The sequence below is a fragment of the Coloeus monedula genome (assembly GCF_965178545.1).
Source record: "Coloeus monedula genome assembly, chromosome: 27".
Taxonomy (NCBI): domain Eukaryota; kingdom Metazoa; phylum Chordata; class Aves; order Passeriformes; family Corvidae; genus Coloeus; species Coloeus monedula.
Window position 1 is genome coordinate 4,528,070 of NC_138807.1, and position 17,278 is coordinate 4,545,347.

Consider the following 17,278-nt stretch of genomic DNA (forward strand, 5'->3'; position numbering starts at 1 on the left):
CAGAGCTGCAGACCCCAAGGAATCTCCCCTCAGGCTCCAGCTGGACACTCCAAATGTCCTCAGCCGCTCCCCGTGTGGCCCCTCCAGACCCTTCCCCGTCCCCCAGGACTGCTGCTGACTCCCAGCCGTGCCATCCCTGTGCCTGCAGCCTGTCACCCCCATCCAGGTGCATCCCAGGACACCCAGAATCCCTTCCCAAGGCAGATGTGTCACCTCTGGTCCATCCCAGGGCTCCCAGCTGTGTGGCTTTGTCCCAGCCAAGGCCCCTCCAGGTGCCCTCACAGCCTGACCTTGCAGGGAACAGAGGAGGGACCGCATTTCCAGTTGGGAATTGCAAAACTGGGAAGTGGAACGGCCACACAGCAGCTGAAAGCCCTGATGTGTGAGCTGCAGGAGGAACAAATGGATGAGCGTTCCCAATTCCCATCGCTGCTGCTTCCTGCTGTCCCCTCGGCAGGGGAACCACAGGAACAAGCAAACATCCCCAGCTTCCTGGTGACTGGAGCATCTCTGCTGGCTCCATCCCTGCTCCAGGCTTTTATCAGGGCTGGGATTTGCTGTTAATGATTACCCAGGGAGCAGTTCCCTCTGGAAAGAGGCTCTGAAGCTCCTGGCTGAGCTGGCAGCAGCTGGTTTGGTGCTGTTGCCATGAAAACAGGCTGGCACTGCCTTGGCACTGCCCTGTGGCCTCGTGTAGCACCAGCCCTGCTTAACCTGGTTGGTTTTTGTCATCCTTAAAAAAAAAGCTGGGATAATAATTCCTATTCTCTGCTCCCCCTGGGATTCATTCCCTTAAAATTCCGGCGTGAATCGGGGGTTTCTCTGCCAAGAACGAGGGGGCTTCTCCAGGGTTTTGCTGCTGGAAGTGCTGAGGAATTAAATCCCAGAGTCCCACCTGGAGCCTGGGACACGATGGGAACACAAACCTGGCTGGGATATTTACCCTCGAGTCGATGACGTCGCTGGGGCTGGGTTTTATCAGAGGTGTTTTCCAAGGGATAAATCAAACATCGGGCAGGTTCCTGAAGGAAGGGGGATTTTTTTTTAGGGAAGCAGAGCTCTGTAACCACATCCCAGCCCCTGGTTTAAAACAAAAGAAGGAGCTGATGAGGTGTAAAAGTTGGGATGTGGGGAAAACGTCGGGATCTTTGCAGAGCCGCCTGTGTCCTGTCCCTGTGCCCTTGGGGGGATGAGGGGGATCCTCAGATCCAGCCTGGCCAAGCCTTCCCTGAATTCCCTCAGTTTCTTTTGGTTCTGCTGTGCTGGGGGCTCAAACTCTGCTCTTTTTCCCCCCCCCCCTTTTTGCAGATGTCATTCTCTGCCACCTGACAAAGGAACAGAATGCAGCAATTTTCCTAACCTAAATAGTGGCTCTGTATTTCCAGCTCCCCTGGAACTGGAATTAATTTAGTGTGTGGGCTTTTTAATTGGCTCGTTGTGGGGAGGAACAGAAGATGAAATGCTGCAGCTCTGCCTTCCTCTTCCCTTTCTTTCCTCAAATCTTTGTTACTCTTCTTGTCTCTCGCTTCCATGAGTCGCTCAGGTTATTTTTCCCCTGCTTTCTTTTGTTGTAGCTCCCCTCTCCCAGCCTCAGGAATATCATGGATGGGGCTGCTTCCTTTAGCCTGTGACAAATCACCTGTGATTGATGGAGGGAATTATTTCTCCATTCCTGGTGGTTTTTGGAGGTGGGGGATGGATGGCATCCCTCGTTCCAATGGAGCCATCTTCAGACTCGGATATGGAATTGCACAGGTGGCAGCCTGGGAGCTGCCAGGCTCCTCGTGGATGGGTCCCCTCGTGCTGCTGGGTGGCTTTAAATAGTTCTGGAATGGCCTGGTCTGGATTCCAGCAGGGAAAAAAAAAAAACAGGGAAAAAAGGGGCTGGTGGGAATGGGGGAAAAGGGAGCTGGAATTCCCTGCAGGAGCCTTTCAATTGCTGAAAACTTTCTCCATTTCCTCTTTTTTTTTTTTTTTTAAGGAGATCCTCTTCCCCCAGCAGCGAGTGCCTGTGTGCCACAGGAGGTGGGGACACCTGCCCAGGTATGTGACAGCAGCACCCACAGACACCCCAACACCTCCTGAGCCCCAAATCAGGGAATTCCCCACCCAGAATTTGGGTTGGAAGGACCCTAAAGCCCATGCAGTCCCACCTTCCACCATCCCAGGGTGCTCCCAGCCCCATCCAGCCACGCTTGCCGTGGTCACCTGTGCCAGGTGGGCAGTGGGGACTTGCCCTCCCCTGAGAGATGGTGGCCAAGGCAAGGTGACGAGTGCCTCAAACTGCCCTGAGGTCACAGAGAAAGCTGCCTCTAAACTGGAATGGTTCTTCTGCTGAATTCCATCATTTCTCCTGGAACTGGCTGATCTTTAAGGTGCCTTCCATCCCAAACCCCTCTAGGACACCACAGTATCACCAACTCTTTGGGAGTTTAAATATTCTCAAGCTTCAAAATTCTTAATCTGCAACAAGATTCAAGTTCTGCTCAGAGGATCCAAAGGTTATTCAAGGTCACTGACCTGCCTCGGGAGCAGCTCCAAAGGTGTTCCCCTGTTCCTCCAAGGAATAACCAGCCAGGGCAGAGTCGTTTCTTGGGCAGGAATCATTTTTTTTTAGGATATTCCAGCGATGTTTTGTCCTCAGTCCTGGCGTGGGGCTGGATTTGGAGTCTCCAAGAGAGGGCACTGTGTCCCTGGCAGCTGGAGTTGTGGATGAGCTGTCAGCTGAGAGCACCCCGAGCTCCTCATCCCCGGGAGCTGAGTAATAAACTGGGCAACTCATTAGCAGCTGCATTTGGGGCTGGACATCATCATGTGACCATTGGTCCTTTCCCTAAATCCCAGGGATTCGGCAGCACTTCCTCTTGCCTCGTTTTTCCTCAAAAAAAAAAAAAAAATCAGGCCCTTCTCTGTCCCACTTGTGTTGCTTTGCCCTAATTTGTGCACTTGGGGTGTCCTCGGAGACAGGATGGATGTGGGATCCTTGGGAGCCTCGCTGTGAGTCAGAGGTTTAATGCAAAGCAGGAGGAAAAAGGGGAAAAAAGAAAAGAAAGAAAGGGAAAAACTCCGGGAGGTTCTTCTTGTTGGAATGTTTGGCCTGAGGGCACCGAGTGGGAAATGTTTGTGCTCCAGCTCCCAGCAAATCTTTGTTCACTGAGTTTTTGTGGAAGTGTGGAAAGGGGGATTTTTCCAGCTCTGGGTGCTCAAGGAGGGACCTGACAGGAGAATGGAGCAGGAGGGGACAGCCAGGGAACACCAGGACAGGAGGGAACGGCCCCAAGCTGTGCCAGGTGGGCCATCAGCGGGAATTTCCTCCTGGAAAAGGTGCTCAGGGGTTGGAACTGCCCAGGGAGGTTTGGAATCCCCATCCCTGGAGGTGCCCAAGGAATCCCTGGATGTGGCACTCCGGGCTGGGCACAAGGTGGGCATCGGGCACAGCTGGGACTCGGTGATCCCAGAGCTCTTTTCCAACCTCAGTGATCCCATGATCCTGATTTTTTTTCCCCCTTTTTAATCTCTTTGTGGTGCCAGTCAGGACTCTCATGCTCTTCTCTGATTTTTAGGAGCAGCTTTTCATGCTCTCAATTCTCCCCCCATTCCTAAAGTGACACAAATCCCCTTTTTTTGGGGGGGATTTATATCCTGCAGTAACGGTGCCGCCCTGACCCAAGAATCACAGCTAGATCAAGACCCTCCAGGGGTCATTAAGGCATTTAATTATTGAATTAATTGCCTGTCTAATGTTGCTGATCCTCCCTGGAAGATTGAGGGCAATTGTGTAACGTGAACCACATTTGAAACACCTCAGGAACTGCTCTGAGGTGAAAACCTCTCCTGGGAGAAGCAGCCACAATTAAACCCAAATTATTAACCTTGCTTCCAAATCCTTTTCCTCCTCTCCCTGTTTGCTGTGGTGATCTTTTCCCAGCTGGAAGGAAAAGGGGGAAGATCCCTTCCCCAGAAAGTGTTTGATTGATTTGGGAGCGGGGCTGGTTTATCAGGATTATTTTTGTGTGGTGTTTTTAGTGGTTTTACTGGAGAAATTCCCAAATTGTTGGAGCAACCTGTGGAATAACCCCTTGGAGAGCACTGCAAAGCCAATTCCTGCTCACTTGCCCAGTGGCACTGCAGGAATCCCAAACCTCAGCATCCCCTCTGGTATTTACAGTGTCAGGAATTCTCCCTCAGCTGGATCCTCTTTCACCTCCTCTTCCTCTTCCAAGCAGTTGCTGTGAATTTTAAAATTCCTGCCATTTTTGGGATGCTGTCAGTGATAAAAAAGATCCCCTCGTGTGTGTGCCTGGCAGAGGCTTTGGGCTGGAATAATTCCATTAAACCTCAGGAGTAGGGAAGGATTGTCCAGGATTGTTTATTCCTGGTTTGATCTGCTTGGAACAGCTGCAGGCATTTGCTAAAACTGGAGGATTTGAAGAATAAACTTTTTTCTTTCCTTTTTTTTTTTTCTTTTTGGTTGCTATTTTGCCCTCTAAAAGGAAGAAAAGGTGATTTTTTTAAAATTTTTGGATGAAAGGAAGCTGGAAAGTCAAACCCATCCCTGGTGTATCCCGAGCAGAGGGAGCTGCTGCTGCTGCACACTTTGTTCCTTTAGCCTTGGTACATTTTGAAAATCTCATTTTCCAAACAACTCCTGGAAATTGGCATCCCAGAAGCAAAAATCCTTTTAAAAATAGCTCTGTTCCCACTGAAACGAGTCCTGTTGTTTCCACGGCCCCTCGTCCCGAGGAAACTCGGGAAGTGGTGAAGGAGCTGCTGCTGAGCAGAGCTGGAGCCCCAAATCTTTCCTGGGGAATGGGTTCCTGGAAGGAAGGAGCTCCTGCTGGTGGAATGCTGCTGTCTGCAGGGTTTATTTTAAACTTTCTTCCCTCTTTTGCTTCGAGGAAAAGCAATTCCTGGGCAGGAATGCATGAGTGGGTTGGAAAAATCCCTTGGAATATCCCAGGTGGGGGAAATGTGTTGTTGCATGCTTGGATCCACGAGGCATTCCATGCTTAAATTCCGCTTCTGAGTTACTCTGGTTTATTTCCCGTGGTCTGGAATGTCACTTTTTCCCCCACATGAATCCACCAGATGTGTGAAATTGGGGTGCTGGGCTGTTCCCTGGCTGCCAGCAGTCCTTCCCCTTGCATCCCAAAATTCCTGAGCCTTTCCAGGGACAGCATTTGCCTTTGGAAGGGTTTGAAAATGTCAAGTGTGGTCACTTAGGTCCTGTCAAAGAATTTCCTGAGCCTGAAGCTCAGATCCCTGAGGATGGGAATCCCTGCAGACCCTTTTTGCTTCCCCTCTCCTCCAATCCTTCCTTTTTTAGGACTTAAAAAATATTCCAGAGCCAGTTGCCAACGCAGACTTCCACAGCAACTTCCCAATGAGCTTCCAACAGCAAATGTTCCCCCAAAAAAACCCCAAAAACCTGGAGCTGTGGGCTGGAAAAGGACACAGGGGAAAAAAGGATCTGCTCATGGGGAAGAGTTCAAATGTAAAGCTCTGCCGTGGATGTTTTGTGGTGGTTGTCCCGGTGCAATTGTTGGATAATTTGCTATTTATAGGGGGATATTTTTAGGATATTTTTAGGGATGTGACAAGTCCGGCTCTGGACCTGGATCTGGTGCTATTCATGGAGCATGAAGTGGCAGAATGAAACCCGTGGTGCTCGTTGATTTAATTCTGAGGGGGGAGCTGAGCATCAGGAGGGACATTGAGGGATTGGAGCGCGTCCAGAGAAAGGTCTGGAGCACCAGGAAAAGCTGAGGGAGCTGGGAAGGGGCTGGAGAATTCCTGAGGGAGCTGGGAAGGGGCTGGAGAATCCCTGAGGGAGCTGGGAAAGGGCTGGAGAATTCCTGAGGGAGCTGGGAAGGGGCTGGAGAATTCCTGAGGGAGCTGGGAAGGGGCTGGAGAATTCCTGAGGGAGTTGGGAAGGGGCTGGAGAGTTCCTGAGGGAGTTGGGAAGGGGCTGGAGAATTCCTGAGGGAGCTGGGAAGAGGCTCAGCCTGGAGCAAAGCGGGATCAGGGGGGACATTCCCAATCTCCACCAGTCCCTGCCAGGAGGGCACGGCCGGGGGGATCCCAGGGGACACCAGGACAGGAGGGAACGGCCCCAGGCTGTTCCAGGTGGGCCATCAGCGGGAATTTCCTCCTGGAAAGGCCTTGGAACTGCCCAGGGAGGTTTGGAATCCCCATCCCTGGAGGTGCCCAAGGAATCCCTGGATGTGGCGTGGGTGACAGGGTGGGCATTGGGCGCAGGGCGTGGGCAGCAGGGAGGGGAATTCCTTTGCCAATTCCCTGGAAGCACCAACAGTTGGGCATGCAGAGCATCCTGGGGCGATCCTGGAGGTCTTTTCCAACCTCAGGGATTCCATGATTCTGGGATCAATTCACCTTCAGCCATTTAACTCCTCTGTCCCCTTGGGAACCTGGGCTCCAGGTGAGCTCCTGGCAGCTCCTTCCCTCGGGATCGCAGCTGCTCCGAGCCGTGGCCTGGCACTGCCACATCCCATGGGATCATTTCCCGTGGCTCAGCAAACCCTCCACATCCTGTGGTTTGGGGATCAGGGATCCAGCAGCCATCCCAGGAGGAGCCTGTGGCTCTGGGACAGCTCCAGGTGCCACCAGCCATTCTGGAGGTCATCCCTGGGATAGGGAGGGCAGAGCTCTGCTCCAGCCAGGGGTGCCAGGAATGGGAATGCCCAGGCTGTCCTGCACAAGCTGGCTCTGCTGAAATCCTTGGATCTTTGCTGATGGATCTTTGAGCTCCGACAGCAAACTGAGCACTTCAGGCAGGACTCGCTTTTTAGATCCTCTGCAAATGCAGATTTTTTGGTAGTTCTCACTTTAAACCCCCAGGTTGGTTTTCCAGGAACAGTAGATATCATTCCTGCCTTGTCCAGGTGGGAATGCTGGACTCTTTTAGGAACACAAAACCTTTGATTTTTGTGGTTTTTTCATGTATTAACCCATTCTTTGACAATCTGAAGAGCTGGACCTGCTGCCTCATCCAGGATGAGCCTGGCTCTCGTATTCCTGAGCGCTCACTGACCTTTTCCTACAGCTTTTCATTCATCTCCGTTGGAACAGTGGATCCTGCTGGATCCTGGGGAGGCTGAGGGAAGCACAGGGATCCCAGCAGCACAGAATTCCTGCTGCTGAGCTGGGAGCTCCTCATGGAAAGGCTCCTGCTCCTTCCCCCGGGATTCCTGGCTCCAGGGTGGGGAATTCTGGTGGGCTGGGCTGGAGGATCCGGTTTCCTTCCCGGCTCCGGCCCTCCAGGATGCTCTGCCTGCCCAACTGTTGGTGCTCCCAGGGAACTGGCAAAGGAATTCCCCTTCCTGCTGCCCACACCCACTCCAAGGCATCCCTGAAAAGGAATAATTCTGGCTTGGCACGGAAGGAAGGAAGGCCAGGAAAACCTGCATGCAGCCAAATTTTTTGCCCAATTTGTCAAATGTGCCACATTCCCAGGAGGAATTGCTGTTGGTGGCGAGAAGGCAGAGCCTCTCCAGGCCCTCCATGGCCACTTCCAGACCTGGAGCTGCTGCTGCTGCTGCTCCACAACATCCAGAGGATGTTTCCTGGAGGGAATCACAGCCTCTGTGTCCCTGGGATGGCCCCAGCTCGGTGTCCTCGCTCAGGATGGCAGCAGGAGCTGTGTGGCTCTGGAATCCGTAGCCAGGAGCCTGTGGGATATCGCGTTCCTCGCCTCTGCACCGGGACACGGCTGGAAGGAAGGAAGGAGGGAGGGAGGGGGCTGAGTTGATTTCAGCAGCCTGAGGTCAGCCTTGTTTTCCCTCTTGGAGCAGATCCTGCAGCGGGATCCTGCCGGGCTGTAAACAAGGGGCCGGTTCCTGCGGAAAGCCAAACATGGGATTTGTCCCTCTGGGAAGCTGCGGGGTTGTTTTTCCCCTTTGGTTCTGCTGTAGGCGCTGCCAGATCTGAGGGAATGCTGGGAATGGGAGTGGTGGGAATGGGGCAGGATTGAGGGGGCTCTGCAGGGCTCTGAGTGCAGCTCTAAACCTAAAATGGGAAGAATAGGAGATGCTTGCATCATTTTGGGGGGGAATGTAAAGAAGAGGAAGTGTTTGCTCCATTTTTTGGGGGGAAATCAGACAGGGAGAAGCGTTTGCCCCATTTTTGGGGGGAATCAGACAGGGAGAAGCGTTTGCCCCATTTTTAGGGGGGAATCAGACAGGGAGAAGCGTTTGCCCCATTTTTTGGGGGGAATCAGACAGGGAGAAGCGTTTGCCCCATTTTTGGGGGGGAATCAGACAGGGAGAAGCGTTTGCCCCATTTTTGGGGGGGAATCAGACAGGGAGAAGCGTTTGCCCCATTTTTGGGGGGACATATGAAGAAAAGGAAGAGTTTGCATCATTTTTGGGAGAGATTTGTGAAGAACAGGAGGAATTTCCCCCGTTTTTGGGAGGGAATGAGGAGAGGGAGAGGTGCTTATCCCATTTTTTAGTGCATTGCTTTGAAAGGAAGGCAAAGAAGGAGCAATCCAAACCAGCACTGACAAATTCCAAGGAAAACCGAGGGAAATAAGGAACGTGCTGTGTTGTCACTGCAGGTTTCCAGCTCAGCTCCAGCTCCAAGATTTCCCTTAGTCCGAGGGTGAGCTGGGTTTGGGGTGCTTTGTGTCGAGCCCTCCTGCAGTGTGGAGCTGGTGGCTCATTCCTGCAGCAGCTCCACATCCAGGGAATGGTTTGGGTTGGAAAAGCCCTCCAAGGTCGGGGTGGGATTGCAGCTGAAGGTTGGCTCTTTTCCCAAAATTCCTGGGGGCCTTTCCTGCCCTCGGGACCTTCCGGGTGCTGCTGCACTTCTGTCAGCCCCACACTCCTGCTCATGCCCCCTGTTCCTCGATCAGCTGGATTTTGGTGATGAATTCCCAGGAATTTCGGTCATTTTGGGTAAATCACAGGATTCTGCAGGGAATCAGGGCTGCTCCAGCAGGAATGAAGAGCTCTTTTCCATCTCCCCTTCCCAAATCCAGCTAAAGCCTCCCCAGGCTCCAGGGACTCCTGGACGGAGCTATGGAAAACCTCCCTGGAGCAGAGGGAATGGCTGGAAACATCCAATTCCAGAGGTTTGGAGCAACCTGGGATGGTGGAAGGTGTGGAACTGGGTGGGCTTTAAGCATTCCATGATTCTGTGATCCTCAGGGATCCTCTGGCAGCCATTCCAAGGCCAATCCCAATCCTGGAGCTGTCTGAAGTGTTTGTGCCTTTACCCCCCACTCCTTTTTCCTCTCCTGACCTGCCCCAATTCCAGCTTTTTTCCTGCCCTCACCTTCCCATTTCTGGCCCTGCAATGTGGCATTTGTAAAAAAATCCTGTTTTGTTTTGGTTTTTTTTTTTAAAAAAAGCTTGTTTTGGCTGTTCCTCATCCCTGAATTCCCTGCAATCTGCAGGAAAAGGAGGTGAAAGGAGCCAGGCGAGCCCTGGCCTGAACCCCAGGCTGGAATCACTGACGTGGGTTTGACTCTTTTAGAAAAGCAAGGGAGGGGAAAAAAAAAAAAAACAAAAAAACCCAAACCTTGTTTGTGTTCAGTCAGCGAGCGGGGAAAACAAGCGGGCTTGGATTTCAGCTCCGATGGATTCTTGGAATTCATCCCTCGCTGCCTCCCAGCTCTGACTTCAGCAGGGGTTGAGCAATGGGAAGCAGGAAGGGGCCAGGGCAGCTCCAACGTGTGGCACGAGGGGTTCTCAGCAGGGTTGGGAACTCTCCAAAGGTCACCTCGTTCCTCCAGCCCAGCACTCGGGGTTTTCTTGGAATTGAAACCTGCCAGGATGTGTTCAGCCAGGGGAGTGGGGGGGGGGAAATGCTCTGTAATCCCCTCTGGAATGATGCAAACTGCTCCTGGTCTTCATATTTCCTCCCCAAAAAAATGGGGGAAATGCTTCTCCTTCTCCTCATTCCCTCCTAAAATGGGGCAAACGGCTCCTGTTCTTCATATTTCTCCCCAAAAATGGGGCAAGCACCTCTTCTTCTCCTGATTCCCTCCCAAAAACAGGGGAAATTCCTCCTGTTCTTCACATTGCTCCCCCAAAAATGATGCAAACTCTTCCTCTTCTTCATATTCCCTCCAAAAATGGGGCAAACGCTTCTCGCTGTCTGATTCCCCCCCAAAAATGATGCAAACATCTCCTGTTCTTCACATTTCCCCCCCAAAAAATGGGGCAAACACCTCTTCCTCTCCTGATTCCCTCCCAAAAACGGGGGAAACTCCTCCTCTTCTTCACATTCCCCCCCCAAAAATGGGGCAAACATCTCCTATTCTTCACATTCCCCCCCAAAAATGGGGGAAATTCCTCCTGTTCTTCACATTGCTCCCCCAAAAATGATGCAAACTCTTCCTCTTCTTCATATTCCCTCCAAAAATGGGGCAAACGCTTCTCCCTATCTGATTCCCCCCCAAAAATGGGGCAAACACTTCCTCTCCTTTACATTCCCCTCCAAAAATGATGCAAACATCTCCTATTCTTCACATTTCCCCCAAAAAACGGGACAAACTCCTCCTATTCTTCATATTCCCCCTCAAAAATGGGGCAAGCTCCTATTCTTCACATTTCCCCCCCAAAAACGGGGGAAACTCCTCCTATTCTTCACATTCCCCCCCAAAATGGGACAAACATCTCCTATTCTTCACATTTCCCCCCAAAAACGGGGGAAACTCCTCCTATTCTTCACATTCCCCCCCAAAAATGGGACAAACTCCTTCTATTCTTCACATTTCTCCCCCAAAAATGGGGGAAACTCCTCCTATTCTTCATATTCCCCCCCCAAAAATGATGGCAAACATCTCCTATTCTTCACATTTCCCCCCAAAAACGGGGGAAACTCCTTCTCTTCTTCATATCCCACCTCAAAAATGGGGCAAGTGACCTGCAGGTCGTGGCTGGAATGGATAAAAAACCAGAGGAAACCCTGATCCCACGGCTTCCCTGGTATTCTTTGGGATAAATGAATGTCAGCCCTGATTTTCCAGTAAATCATTGGATATCGGGCAAAGCAGGGATGTGCCTCAGCAATAATCATGGATTATTGCAATCAGTGGAGGAGAGATCCCGAATTTTAACTCCATGGATAAGACAGCACTGTCTGCTTGGGCTGTCCGTGATGGAGCTGCTGAATTCCCATTTTTCTTGGCAGGAGGAATCGAGGAATCCCCCCGGATCCAGGACGGTGGCCGAGACTGCTCTGCAGTAGGAAGGTGAGCAAAGACCTCGTGATGAATCTCCCATGGATTGGGTTCGTTTTACCTGGAATATGGTCGGGATGAAGGGTCTGGAATGGGTTTGGAGGTGGATTTGGAGGTGCTCACTGTGTTGTTTGGGGTTGTTTCCGTCATCTTCGGGTTTTGCCGGAGCCTCTGGATGTGTGGAGCAGCCGAGGCTGCCAGGGGTGGGATTTTATCCCGTGGGAAGGGTCAGCGGTGCTGGACACTGCTGTGTCCATGTCTGGGTGCTCACAACGAGGATGTGGAGGGGCTGGAGCTGGGAAGGGGCTGGAGAATTCCTGAGGGAGCTGGGAAGGGGCTGGAGAATTCCTGATGGAGCTGGGAAGGGGCTGGAGAGTTCCTGAGGGAGCTGGGAAAGGGCTGGAGAGTTCCTGAGGGAGCTGGGAAAGGGCTGGAGAATTCCTGAGGGAGCTGGGAAGGGGCTGGAGAATTCCCGAGGGAGCTGGGAAGGGGCTCAGCCTGGAGCAAAGCGGGATCAGGGGGGACATTCCCAATCTCCACCAGTCCCTGCCAGGAGGGCACGGCCGGGGAGATCCCAGGGGACACCAGGACAGGAGGGAACGGCCCCAGGCTGTTCCAGGTGGGCCATCAGCGGGAATTTCCTCCTGGAAAAGGTGCTCAGGGCTTGGAACTGCCCAGGGAGGTTTGGAATCCCCATCCCTGGAGGTGCCCAAGGAATCCCTGGATGTGGCACTCCAGGCTGGGCACAAGGTGGGCATCGGGCACAGCTGGGACTCGGTGATCCCAGAGCTCTTTTCCAACCTCAAATTCCACGATCCTGGTTTTGCTCCGTGCTGGAACATGAAATGCTGCCCATGTCCCCTCGTGGAGGTGCCTCCTGTCCCCGTCTCGTCCCTGACCCTGCTCCCTTCTGGAATCGTGTGGCTCTGTGTCCATCCTGCTGAGCTCAGCTCTTCCTCACTGCCTTGTATCCCATCAAAATCGTTAAATCCTCCCTTCCAGCCTTCCCTACACCAACAATCCCACTGGAATATTGCCTGACATGCTGTAATTAGTGATGTCCAGCTAACGAACCAACACAGCGACCAAACCTCCTTACTTTTCCATCAGAAACATCAAAAATTACTCCGGAGCTTTGGGTGGTCTCAGAGGGCGGAATAAACTGCTCTGCTCTGAAACCTTCTGCTCCTTTTCCCATTTTCCAGATATTTCCCTTATTTTGCACCCCTAAATTCCCTATTTCAGTTGGATTTAAGTGGGATGCTGCCTGTAGGGGTTGTTCCCTGACCTCACTGTGAGATGGATTCGGAATGAAAACGCTTCAAAATCCTTTGTCAGGCTTTACAGAAATCCGATTTATTGCTGCTGGGAATGCTCAAGAGCTGGGAATTCCACAGCAGGAATTTGGGGGTTGGCCTCTCCTTTCCACCTCCAGCACCTTCCGTGGAGCCTCTTTTGTGGGATCCCACATTTCCTGCCCTGGCTGGAGGTCCGGGAGCTCGGGATTGCTGAGGTGACGGAGCCAGAGCTGGGAATTGAGGTGGTGTTATCCCAGGGCTGGGTTTCCAGCGGTGCTGGATCCTTGGGAACACCCTTGGGAATGAAAGAGGAGGCTGAGCCCGCGTTCCCTGGATTTGGGAGGTGTTCGAGGCTGGTGCTGCTTTGGGACAGGAGGAAATTCGGGTGATGAGGATGATGAGGATGATGGGGAGGAACGGGTGCTGCTCCTGAGTCGCCCCAAAGAGCTGAGATCCGCGTGGCTCCAGAGCTCCGTGTTTCCCTGCGTGTCGCGTCCAGGCTTTCGGAGGTGGAAATTGTGGCAGATTTTGTGCATTTCGGGTGTCAAATCCCTTAAAATCCCTTTTTTTTTTTGGCGGTGGGGAAATCCCTGGATTTCTTTACCTGCAGTTCCGCGCTGCGGGCGGCAGAGGGCGCGCTCGGGCCGCCGTTGTTGGGCTTTGATTTGACTATTATTAATTATTCGGATTTAATATTAATGATTATTATTATTATCGAGATTCCTTCATCAAAGGGCTCCCAGCGCTTTCATTACAACCGGAGCCAGCCAGCACAGCGGGGTGAGGCTCTGCAGGGCCACTGGGAGCACTGGGAATTGCCAGCTGGCTTTCCCAGCAGGATGAGGAGGAGGGTGAGGATGGATGTTCCCCCTCACTCTTAACCCCGAGCCAAACTCCGCACCCCCGGAATGACCCCAAAAAATCCCAATCGCTGCCAGGGGCGCAGATCAGCAGATGGCAGCACCCTGCCCTGCTGCCTGTGTGTTATTCCTGGCTGGGAGATTCCCTGGATTCAACACCACAGTCTAGACTTACTGACAGACGGGATTCTTGCGCTGTTAGGTAAGCAAGATACAGACACCCATTATGCAAATCCCCAGCCGGCGTGGCCTCTGAAACATTCCTGGGATTGTCTAAATAAGGTGCTGTTTCAGCCCCAACTGGAGCCAGGATTTTGGGTGCCTTCCAGCTGGAGGTGGGATATTTTTTTTTTTATTCCCCTTCCCACTCAGCTTTCGGCCTCCACAGCTGCCCAGATGTGCAGCAAGGAGAGAAAAGGGGGCAGATAAAAAACTTCCAGGCTCCCGTGCCTGTCGCTGCTGCTCGTGGGTGCTGTTCTGTCTGGTTTGGAGCTGTATTTTATTAGGATTGCACAGAACCCACCGCGGGTTTTTTTTGCTCTGTGAGCTGCAAAAATCACATTTTAGCGGCGAAGGGAAAGTTTGGAGGGTGCAGTGACCCAGCTTTGCACGGAGGTGTTGCCCTGCTCAGAGCCTGCCTGACTCATTCCCGAGGCTGGAGGAGGTGGGAATGGATCATCACCGATGATCCAAAGGCCTCGGAGACGTCTGTGGCATTTGCACTCTGTCCTTTTTGCACGCAGAAATTCAAAGAGCCTTTCAAAACCCCCGTGACTGCAGAGTTGTTTGTGCAGCCCTCTCATGGATCCCTTCCATGAATCCCACATTTCTGACCGCTCCGACGTGCTTCTATCCCTAAAAATCTGTTCCCAGCCCCAGCCTGGAGCTCTTGGAGGCTCCTCAGAGCACACAAAGAGCTGGCCAGGAGTGCAGTGGCAGCTCCTGAGCTGCTCCAGGAGTTGGGAATTGGCCGCTTCCCAACTTAGCCCCGCTCAGGAAAACATTGGAAAGCTTCCCAATCCCCAAATCCATTGCCCAGGCACGTGATTTTCTGGGAATTCGTTTTGAAAGCGCTTTGGGGTGGTTCAGAAATCCCTGCATGGGGTGGTGTTGGCTCAGGGAAAAGCTGGGATGAGCCCTTTCTTTGTGGTGGCCTCTGAGCCTGGCGTTGCCAGCTCTGCTCCCTGCCTAAGAAAGGACAGAAAAAAATCCGGGTTTTTTATACAAAAATTGCGACATCCCTGCTGTTTTCCTGAGCTTTTTTTTTTTGTTTTGGGGCACGGTTAATCCTTGAAGGGCTGCTGGCAGGGATTTTCAAGGGATTCTTGCAGCCCAGCAGGGGAAAGGGTGGGATGTTCACCCTGCCTTCGACAGCCTCGAGGGAGGTTTGGAGCTGGGTGGGACCTTCCCGCCGTGGGGGCTGTGAGGCCGTGTTTTCCTAGCTGGGAATTCTGTCCTTGGGTGTCTCCTGCACTTTGGGGTGAGCTGCAGCCCCCGTTACCATCTACGGAGACAGATGGCCCTGCAAAACCTGCTGGGGATTCGTTCCAGACCCCAAAACCTGCTGGGGACTCATTCCAGACCCCAAAATCTGCTGGGGACTCATTCCAGACCCCAAAACCTGCTGGGGACTCATTCCAGACCCCAAAACCTGCTGGGGACTCATTCCAGACCCCAAAACCTGCTGGGGATTCATTCCAGACCCCAAAATCTGCTGGGGACTCCTTCCAGACCCCAAAACCTGCTGGGGATTCATTCCAGACCCCAAAACCTGCTGGGGACTCATTCCAAGCCCCCCAAAACCTGCTGAGGGGTGATTCCAGGCCCCAAAACCTGCTGGGGACTCATTCCAGACCCCAAAACCTGCTGGGGATTCATTCCAGCCCCCAAAACCTGCTGGGGATTCATTCCAACCCCCCCAAAACCTGCTGGGGATTCATTCCAGACCCCAAAACCTGCTGGGGACTCATTCCAGACCCCAAAATCTGCTGGGGACTCATTCCAGACCCCAAAATCTGCTGGGGATTCATTCCAGACCCCAAAATCTGCTGGGAGATGATTCCAGACCCCAAAACCTGCTGGGGACTCATTCCAAGCCCCCCAAAACCTGCTGAGGGGTGATTCCAGATCCCAAAACCTGCTGGGGATTCATTCCAGACCCCAAAACCTGCTGGGGATTCATTCCAGACCCCAAAATCTGCTGGGGATTCATTCCAACCCCCCCAAAACCTGCTGGGGATTCATTCCAACCCCCCCAAAACCTGCTGGGGATTCATTCCAACCCCCCCAAAACCTGCTGGGAGATGATTCCAGGCCCCAAAACCTGCTGGGGACTCATTCCAGCCATCCCAAACCTGCTGGGGACTCATTCCAGACCCCAAAATCTGCTGGGGACTCATTCCAGACCCCAAAACCTGCTGGGGACTCCTTCCAGACCCCCAAAACCTGCTGAGGGGTGATTCCAGCCCCCAAAACCCCCTGGGGATTCATTCCAGACCCTAAAACCCGCGGGGGATTCATTCTGCCCCGAGATCCGTGAGAAGGGAGCAGCCGAGCGCTGTGGGTTCGCTTCTGCTCGGGGCTTTGCCCTTCCCGCCCTCCCACACCCCAAAACCTTCACCCCCCAGCCCCCAGCCCCCACCCCCGGTGCTTTTCCTCCCCAAAATTCCCTTCCCCGCTGCTCCAAAACCCCCCTGGAGTTTTTTGGGACAGCTGAGGGAAGGGGTCACCTCTGCTGGGGTTTGCTGGGTGCTGCCTTTGCCAGCCCAGCCCGGAGCCAGGAGGATCATCCAAGCTTTCCCTGGAGAAACACCGGGATTATCCCTAGGAACACCCACATATCCCATTCCAGCACCCCAGAACTGAGGAGCAAATCCTCCCCAAATCCTCCCAAATCCACACAAAACATTCCCCACCTCTGCTGGAGGAGCCAGCCCTAAAAAAAAACCCAAAACCACCCCAATCCTGGAATTGGGGTTGTTTTCCAGCAAAGCCGCAATGTTGGCGGGGTCACGTGGGGCTGTTTGGTGAGAAATTCCGTGAATTTGGAGCTGTTGCAGAGGTTTTTTGGGATTTTGGTGTTTTTGTGGGATTGCTCAGCTGAGGTTTTTCAGGTGAAGAGCCGGGTGAAGCTGTGGGAGATCTGGGAAAGGCTCCGTGCTCCCGGGAGATTCCGTCTGGTTGGGAGTGAACTGTGGGGTGAAGGATTTCTGTGGGGAGGGTGAAAATCCCAAATGTTTCCAGGGAAAGGGGTTCAAAAACCCAGCGAAGCCAGAGGGGGTTTGGGGCAGCAGCAAAAGCAGCCCTGGTTTGTAAGGAGAGTTTGCCTTTCCTTCCTGAGCTCGCCGGCAGAAAACGGAGCTTTAAATTCCTGCTTTTCTAAACTTCAACCTGAAATTGGAAATTTAAAAACGGAGCTTTAAATTCCTGCTTTATTAAACTTAAAACTGAAACCTGGAGCTTAAAACCTGAGCTTTAAATCCCTGCTTTTCTAAGCCTCAAAATGAGACCTGAAATTTAAAAACGGAGCTTTAAATTCCTGCTTTATTAAACTTAAAACTGAAACCTGGAGTTTAAAACCTGAGCTTTAAATCCCTGCTTTTTTAAGCCTAAACCTGAAATTTGAAATTCAAAAACTGAGCATTAAATTCCTGCTTTTCTAAGCCTAAACCTGAAATTTGAAATTCAAAAACTGAGCATTAAATTCCTGCTTTTCTAAGCCTAAACCTGAAACCTGGATTTTAAAAACTGAGCTTTAAATTCCTGGTTTATTAAACTTAAACCTGAAATTGGAAATTTAAAAATGGAGCTTTAAATTCCTGCTTTTCTAAGCCTAAACCTGAGACCTGGAGCTTAAAAACTGAGCTTTAAATTCCTGCGTTTCTAGGCCTAAAACTGAGACCTGAAATTTAAAA

At 52.3% G+C, this 17,278-nt stretch overlaps 1 protein-coding gene across 1 annotated transcript in view; it reads left to right on the plus strand.

Moving 5' to 3' along the window:
• Nucleotides 1-17,278, plus strand: part of GNG7 (G protein subunit gamma 7) — a 54,228-nt gene that overhangs the window by 11,141 nt on the left and 25,809 nt on the right. The window contains exons 2-3 of the mRNA XM_082297665.1: nucleotides 1,982-2,043; nucleotides 11,158-11,218. The gene's annotated coding sequence lies outside the window, so the exon portion shown is untranslated. The remainder of the gene's footprint in view (nucleotides 1-1,981; nucleotides 2,044-11,157; nucleotides 11,219-17,278) is intronic.